The following is a 7,835-nucleotide window of genomic DNA, read 5'->3' as shown; positions in this document are numbered from 1 at the left end:
TTGGGAGTGACATCAGAAACGTGGCAGAATGAGATGTTCCTCCTTCATTCATATCCCCTCTCAACAACTATTTGGCATCCATCCATGGACAAAAATGACCCCGTCAGAGCTTCAGGATTTAGCACCATATGCAAAGGGACCTGGGTGGAATCTGGCCTGTCCGTGCTCTGGGTAATAGGCTTACAGACCCCAGTTCCTATTGTGGACCCTGCAGTGTCCTGTGAACTGGCTCCAGCCCCTTTGGCCATAGTCTAGGAATCCCTGGAGAACACAGATTTAGACGTTCACTCACGGGCAAGACCACCTTTGTGAAAGTCTAGTTTCCAGCAGGGAAGGTCCAGCGCACTGCCGGAGGAAAAAAAAAAAATGAGTTTGGATGCATCGAAGAAGGACAGACCAGCTTGAGTTTATCCACATCGCCCCTCCCTCAAGGTGGCACAACTCAGAGCAGAGATCTCCGCTGGTGATTTCTCCTGTGGGGAAAGTAAGAGTGTATGACGGAGTGCCTGGCTTCTCTAGCTATGTGAGAAGTTGCCAAAGAGGCCCATTTCGCTCTCATTCTCTCTCTCCCTTCATCTATTGCATTGCAAGCTTCATGACTGAGGGGTGGGAAGAGGCTGAGAGAACAGCAGATAGGGCTGGGGCATTAAAGGGACATGGTTCCTACTATTTGTATAGGAAACTCCGTCAGGAAGCCTGCCCATGAAGTTCCCGTTGTGGTGCAGCAGAAACTAATCTGACTCGTATCCCTGAGGATACGGGTTTGATCCCTGGACTCGATCAGTGGGCCGGGGATTCAGTGTTGCCACAAGCTGTGGTGTAGGTCGCAGACATGGCTTGGATCCCATGTTGCTGTGGCTGTGGTGCAGGCCGGCAGCTGTAGCTCCATTTCAACCCCTAGCCTGGTAATTTCCATATGCTGCAGGTGCAGCTATAAAAGCAAAACAAAACAAAACAAAACAAAAAAACCCCAAAACCAAACAAACAAAAAAGGCCCGCCCATGAGCTGCTGAGAATGCCTCACAAGTAGATTCCTCGCAACTGGCCCATGGGCACCTCTAGCACGCCACATACCTCACCCACAGCCCATCCTGTCCTGGCCCTGACCATGGCTGGCCCCCTGTTCATATACTCTCAGTGGTGGTGGTAAGAGCGAACTTTGGAAAACGGCTCGTGAGCATAGGTAGAAAACACCAGAATTTGCAAGCCTGGAAAAGATCACAAACTGGAACTTGAGCTGCAACTTTGGGGAAACAAAAGAGAGGCTGTCTGCCCTTGGCATGATGTGCTGCAGGATTAAGAGAAGGCACACAAGCTTAAGAATTCTGCCATCATTGGGAGCTAGAGGCTTGGAGCAAGTATATCTGTGGAAGATCTGAGAAAGTCTCAGAGTCTGGGCAAGGATGATGGAGGGTATCTTCTCTACCAAAGACAGTAAAAACTGGAGGAAGTGATTGCTACTTCAAATACCAAGACAGCAATGCAAACCAAGAAACACGAAAAACCAAGGAAACACCACGCCAGCAAGGATCACAGTAATCTTCCACTTATGTAGGCCAGAGACATGGAGAGCTGTGATTTATTAGACAGATAATTCAAAATAACTGTTTTAAAGGAGCTAAATGAGCTATGAGAAAACACAGAAAGACAATTCAACAAAATAGATGAACAAAATGAGAATTTTTTTACAAAGATAGAATAAGAAAGAACAAGAACAAGGGGTTCCCATTGTGGCTCAGTGGGTCAAGAACCCAAGGCCATCTCTCTGAGGATGGAGGTTCAATCCCTGGCCTCACTAGTGGGTTAAGGATCCGATGTTGCTGTGAGCTGTGGTGTAGGTCCAAGGCAAGGCTCGGATCCAGTGTTCTGTGGCTGCGGCGTAGGTCACAACCATTTTGATTGGACTCAACCCCTAGCCTGGGAACCTTCATATGCTGAAGGTGGGACCCTAAAAAGCAGAATAATAATAATATTAAAGAAATAATGCTGATCCTCTCAAAATCTTTCAAAAAAGTGAAGCAGGAACATGCCCAAACTCATTTTACAAGGCTCGTACCACCCTGACACCAAAACAGGACACTGCAAGAAATAAAGCTTTAGGTCAACATCACTAATGAATATACAGATATAAAAGTTCTCGAGAAAATATAGTAAACTGAGTTCAACAGCACATGAAAAGGACCACACACCATGATCAAGGAGTATTCCTCCCTGGAATGCAAGGATGGTTCAATGTATGTAAATGAATAAATGCAATACACCATGTTAACATAAGGGAAGAAAAAAATCATATGATCACCTCAATAGATATAGAAAAAGCATTTGACAAAATACAACATCCTTTCATGATAAAAACTATCATATGGAGGGGTGAAAGGAATGTACCTCAACATAATAAAGGCTCTATATGACAGGCCTACCAGTTAAAATTACATTCTGTGGTAAAAGCTTGAAAGGCTTTCCTCTATGATCAGGAACAAGACGAGTGTGCCCCTCTCACCACTCCTATTCCATATAGAACCGGAAGTCCTAAAGAGCAACCAGGTAAGAAAAAGAAATAAAGGGCATCTAAACTGCAAAAAAAGAGGTAAAATCATTTTTGTTTGAAGATGATATGGTCTTATAAATAGAAAATCTTATAAAGTCTCCACACACACAAAGAACCTGTTAGCAATAATCAATACATTTAATAAAATTACAGGATCCAAACTCAACACTTTAAAAATACATGAAAAAGGGTGTTCCTCCTGCTGTGAGTTAAGAATCTGACTCCAGGGGCTTGGGTTGCTGCAGAGGTGCGGGTTCAATCCCTAGCCCGGTGCAGTGGATTAAAAGATGTATGTTGTGGCAGCAGCAGTAGCAGCAGCAGCAGAGGTTGCAGCTGTGGCTCAGATTCAATACCAATCCTTGGGAGTTCCCATCGTGGTGCACTGGAAATGAATCCGACTAGGAACCATGAGGTTGTAGGTTCGATCCTTGGCCTTGCTCAGTGGGTGAAGGATCTGGTGTTGCCATGAGCTGTGGTGTAGGCTGGCAGCTGCAGCTCCCATTAGACCCCTAACCTGGGAAACTCCACATGCCTTGGGTGCGGCCCTCAAAAGACTAAAGAAAATAAATAAATAAATAAATAATTTTTAAAAAATTCCAATTCTTGGCCTGGGAACCTTTGTATGTTGAGGGTGTGGCCCTACAATTTTTTAAAAATCTGAGGAAATAAAGCAGTTCTTTTCACAATAACATCAAAGACAATAAATACTAAGATTGAGGAACTAAATAAATATTTTTCCAAAGAAGGCATACAAAGGGCCAACAGGTACATGAAAAAATGCTTCACATCCCTAATAATCAGGGAAATGCAAAGCAAAAAACACAATGAGAAATCACTTTGTACTGTTAGAATGATTATTACGAAAAAGTCAGCATTCTCTTGTGGCACAGCAAGTTAAGGATCTGTCATCATCATTGCAGCAGCTTGCATCACTGCTGCGGCGTGGGTTCGACCCCTGACCTGAGAACTATCCCACACCTTGGGCGTGGTCAACCTCCACCTCACTCACAAAACAAAAAAACAATAAGGCAAGAGATGAGTGTTGGTGGCAAGAGACAAGGCAACGCTTGTGCACTGTTGGTGGAAATATAAACTGGTACTGTGGAGCACAGAATGATGGTTCCTCAAAAAATTAAAAATAGAACTATCATATGATCCCACAACCCCACTTTTGAGTATCCCAAGGAAATGAAATTAGGATATTGAGGCAATATCTGCACTTCCATGTTCACTGTAGCATTACTCAATTCACCAAGATGTGCAAATAACCTGAAAGTCCCTCAGGAGATGAATGAATAACATTGTGATATATATATATAATGAAATATTTTTCGGCCATAACAAAAAAGGACATCTTGCCATTTGCTTCAACAGGGATGGACCTTGAGAGCATTATGCTAAATAAAATAAGTCAGCAGAGAAAGACAAATACCATATGATACGATTACTCACATGTGGAATCTAAAAAAAGCTGCACTCATGAAAACAGGGAGTAGAATAGTGGTTGCCAGGGGCTGGAGGTAGGAAAATGGGGAGATGGTGATCAAGGGGTACAAATTTCCAATACAATGAATAAATTCTGGGAGTCTAATGTAAGGCATGTTAGTACAACATATATCCTAGAAAGTTGCTAAGAGAGATCTTAAGTGTTCTCATCACAAAAAAGAAATGGTGGAGTTCCCGTTGTGGCTTAGCAGGTTAAGAACCTGACTAGTATACACAAGGGTGTGGGTTCGAATCCCGGCCTCACTCAGTGGGTTAAGGATCTGGTGCTGCTGTAAGCTGCAGCATAGATGGAGATGTGGCTCAGATCACGTGTTGCCGTGGCTGTGGTGTAGGCCTCGGCTGAAGCTCCAATTTGATCCCTAGCCTGGGAACTTCCATATGCAGCAGGTGGTCCTGAAAAAAAAAAAAGAAATAAAAAGAAATGGTAACTATGTGAAGTGATGGAAGTATTAACTAACTCTACTAAGATAATAATTTCACAATATATGTAAGCACATAAAGTCATTACATTTGTACACTGTAAATTTATATGGTGGTATGGCAATCATATCTTAGTAACATTGCAAAAATTGAATTTTAAAAAAGGATAGTTCTGGGAGATCCCATTGTGGCTCAGAGGGTTATGAACCCGACCAGTATCCATGAAAATGCGGATTCCATCCCTGGTCTCACTCAGGGGTTAAGGATCCAGAGTTGCTGTGAGCTGTAGTATAGGTTGCAGATGTGGCTGGGATCTGGCATTGCCATGGCTGTGGCTGTGGCTGGCAGCTATAGCTCCAATTCAACCCCTAGCCTTGGAACTTCCATATGCCACGGGTGCAGGCCTGAAATAAACAAATAAATAAATAAATTGCAAAACAATATGTAAAATTCAACTCTTCAAATATAAACCAAAGGAATGAGCATTTGGAACCAGCATACACTCACCAAGAATAAGATGCATCAGAATAACTGGTGTCTCAAACTATTACATTTAGAACGGATAAGCAATGAGGTCCTGCTGTACAGCACAGGGAACTATACCCAATCGCTTGCAATAGAACATGATGGAAGATAATATGAGAAAAAGAATGTATATATATATATGTATGACTGGGTCATTATGCTGTACAGCTGAAATTGACAAACACTGTAAATCAACTATACTTCAATAAAAAATGTTTTAAAAGAATAACTGTCAGCTCCTTTGACAAATTTATGCAGAAATATGACCTGAGTGATGTGTAATAGAAAAATATAGGAGTTCCTGTCATGGCGCAGTGGTTAACGAATCCGACTAGGAGCCATGAGGTTGCAGGTTCGATCCCTGGCCTTGCTCAGTGGGTTAACGATCCGGCATTGCCATGAGCTGTGGTGTAGTTCACAGATACAGCTCCGATCCCGCGTTGCTGTGGCTGTGGTGTAGGCCAGCGGCTACAGCTCCGATTAGACCCCTAGCCTGGGAACCTCCATATGCCACGGGAAGCGGCCCTAGAAAAGGCAAAAAGACAAAAAAGAAAGAAAGAAAAATATAGAGAGAGTAGTTTAATAACGCACTGAGCTGCAGATACCAAATTGTATGCTGTAGCCTCGTGTCTTTGTGGTTTTAAATACTGAAAAGATTTAGGACAAAGGCTTCAAGCTGATATTGAAAAGGAAGGAGCGAGAACATGTTGCAGGATGGAAAAAGAAAACAAAAAACACAATGCTCAATAGAATGACAGAACTAAACAAGATGAACTCTTATAGGAAAAAGTAACATAATTTATTTGGAAACAGACAATTTTTAAAAAATGTTTAAACCCTAAGCAGATATAAGAAAATGAAGAATGCAGCTTTTACCAATCAAAATCATATGTCATGTGGCTGCCAAAAAAAGTTAATTCAATCTTAGGTGTTACTTAAAAGTAATGTCTAAACCAGTGTTTTTTTCAAACTTGTTCTAAATAGCAAGCCCCTCCTCCTAATGCAAACACATGCAGAACATTCACATGAAAAATGTTCAGCTGTGTCCCTGGGGTACCTCCAAGGAATTCCTAGAGCTGTGAGAAACAGCTTGAAAATCTCTGACCTAAACCAGAGAGCACATTCCATCCTCTTTTATCTCTCAGAGTATTTGAAGTAGAGATCAATTCTGGTTACCGCACTTCGAAGCATCTTTGAAAATCTTGACCCTACAAAAGAATGACAGAAGGATTTGAAAATGTGTCACGTGAAAAACAGCAGGGGAGATGTTTTCCTGAAAGAGAAATATGGTCTCGACACATCTGGAAACATCTGGAGAAGGGACTAGGATCAAGTCTATGTGTTTTCAGAAAACAGGACTTGAAGAAAGAGATGGATTGTATGTATGAGTTTCCTAGGGCTGCTGTAACAAATGACCACAAACTAGATGGCTCAAAGTAGATATATATTCTCTCAGTTCTGGAGCTAGAAGTCCAAGGACAGGTGTCAGTAGAATCATGCTCTTTCCATAGGCGCTAGGAAAGACTTCTTCCTTGCCTCTTTCATCTTCTGGTGGTTCTTGGCAATCCTTGGTATTAACCGGCTTGTAGATGTACCACCCAGTCATTACATGATGTTCTCCCTGCTTGTGTCTCTGTGTCTTCTCCAGTCTTAGAAGGACATCATTATTGATCTGGGCCCTCACCCTTCTTCTCTTGATGAGTCTGGCTAAAGGTTTATTAATTTTGTCTTTTCGAAGAAACAGCTCTCAGTTTCATTGATTTTTCTATTGTTTTTTATTCTATTTCATTTATTTTTGCTCTGATCTTTATGTTTTCTTTCCCTATCTCCCTTAGGTGTAAGGTTAAGTTGTTTGAGATTTTTCCTGTTTCCTGAGTCAAGCTTGTATGATGATAAAATTCCCTCTTACAGCTGGTATTGCTACATCTCATAGGTTTTAGATTGTCATGATTTTGTTTTCATTTGTCTCTAGGTGTTTTTTTTTTTTAATTTCTTCTTTGATTTCTTCAGTGATTCATTGGTTGTATGGTGGCACATTGTTTAGCCTCCACATGTTTGTTTTTTCAGTTCTTTCCCTGTAGTTGATTTTTTTTAGTCTCACAGTGTTGGTGGTTGGAAAAGATGCTAAATATGATTTCAACTTTGCTAAGTTACCAAGATGTGTTTTGTGGCCTAGTATGCAATCTACCCTGGGGAATGTTCTTTGCACATTTAAAAAGAGTGTGTATTCTGCTGCTCTAATGGAATGCTCTCTATATAGCAATTAAGTCTGTCTTCTCTAACGTGTCATATAAGCCCAATGTTTCCTTACTGATTTTCTATCTGGATGATCTGTCCATTGATGTAAACGGAATGTTTAAAAAGTCCCCCACTATTATTGTGTTACTGTCAGTTTCTCCCTTTATATCCATTAGCATTTGCTTATGTATTTAGGTGCTCCTATGCTGAGAGCATATATATTTACAATAGTTATATTTCCTTTGGTCATTATGTAGTGACCTTCTTTGTCTAGTGCCCACCCTCTGGTGAGTGGAACTAGGTTCTAGGGTCTCTGGCTGCAGGACCCTGGGGTCCCGGACATTGTGCCTGCACACTGGTGTGAGGGGCCAAGAACTGGTGGGCAGGGCCTTATCCAGTGATGGATGTGAGCTCAGGGGGTCTTAAGGCAGTCTATCTGCTGGTAGGTGGGGCTGTGTTTCTGGCCAGTTAGTTGCTTGGCCTAAGGCATCTCAGTACTCAAGCCTGTTGGGGAGGTGGTGGGCCAGGGTCCTCAGGCTAATAAGCTAGAGAGGGATTCCAAAATGTGCTTGGCAGCAGGAGTGTCTGTGTTGTAGAA

This window comes from Sus scrofa, chromosome 4 (genome assembly GCF_000003025.6).
Source record: "Sus scrofa isolate TJ Tabasco breed Duroc chromosome 4, Sscrofa11.1, whole genome shotgun sequence".
Lineage (NCBI taxonomy): Eukaryota > Metazoa > Chordata > Mammalia > Artiodactyla > Suidae > Sus > Sus scrofa.
Note: the sequence above shows the minus strand (reverse complement) of the source record.